Below are 1397 nucleotides of genomic sequence, written 5' to 3'. Positions count from 1 at the left end.
TCCTTTTCCCATATACCGACTTGATGCAGCGGGAAAAGATGCGTTCTTTGATTGGATTTCAAACGATGTGGAATTTCCAGACGGTTACGCATCAAATTTGCGTAACTGTATCGACAGAAAGGAAGTAAAGTTTTCTGGCTTGAAAAGCCACGATTGCCATGTAATGATGCAGCGCCTCCTTCCGTTCGCCTTCAAGGAACTATTAGCACGAAATGTTCATGAAGCAATTGCAGGGATAAGTGGTTTCTTCCGCGATTTATGCACGAGATCAGTGACTCTTGAAGGTATTGAAAATTTGAAGACTAACATAGCCGTGATTCAGTGCAACCTTGAGAAGATATTTCCTCCCTCATTTTTTGATGTTATGGAGCATCTTGTTATTCACCTGGCAAGAGAATTGGAACTTGGTGGTCCTGTGCAGTATAGATGGATGTATCTGTATGAGCGGTATATGTTCCATTTGAAGAAGATGGTGAAAAATTTAAGTAGGGTGGAAGGTTCTATAGTCGCACAGATGATCAATGAAGAAACTTCAAACTTTGCCGAGTACTACTTTCCAGCAGAAGTTCAGACCAAAAACAGAAGACCTGCTCGGCATGATGATAGAGGCGAACGGGCAACATATCATTTTACGGTTCCAGACATTTTCACAGACGTTGGACGACTTAGCGGAATACCAAAGGACCGTCGACTTACTGAGCAGGAGCGCATTCATTTGCAAACATATTTGCTCACCAACTGCGAAGACGTTCTTCAATATGAGAGGTAAATAAATGAGCTTACAAATTTTTATTTTAACTAGTTGAAATTTAAATCTTAATTAATTACATTATTGTCATCATATACAGGATTTTCATGGCAGAAAAGTGGTTCGAGTATAGATACGCCACAGAGGACGAACTAGGAGAAATGAAGCAGAGAGAATTTACTGGATGTGTGTTTACTTATGTGAGTGCTTTAAACAATTTAAAATATGTTTTGTCACATATTTATACTAATTCACATTTATTGATATAACATATATATATGTGCTATTAATAGGTGTCTGCTGGTTTGGCCAGAGGTGAAACATTTGACGATTGGTTATGTGAGATGGTCGTTGGACCAAAATTTGTTGTGAAGTCATATCCGAGATTTTGTACTCGAGGATATGCATTCACAACTCAGAAGAGGAGACGTTCGAGTACGACTTATGATGCTGGCGTTTGTTCTGCATCAGGAGATGATGTATACTACGGACACATACATGAGATTTTGGAAATCAAGTATTTGGGCATGGTTGGATTGCGCGGTACTGTTTTCTATTGTGATTGGCATGACAACACTCCAGATCGAGGTGTGAAAACAGATGCATTTGGTGTTACATCAGTAAACTCGAGGCGAAAGCTGCAATATTA

Source organism: Brassica oleracea, chromosome C7, assembly GCF_000695525.1.
Source record: "Brassica oleracea var. oleracea cultivar TO1000 chromosome C7, BOL, whole genome shotgun sequence".
NCBI classification, from domain to species: domain Eukaryota; kingdom Viridiplantae; phylum Streptophyta; class Magnoliopsida; order Brassicales; family Brassicaceae; genus Brassica; species Brassica oleracea.
This window is presented reverse-complemented; position numbering follows the sequence as displayed.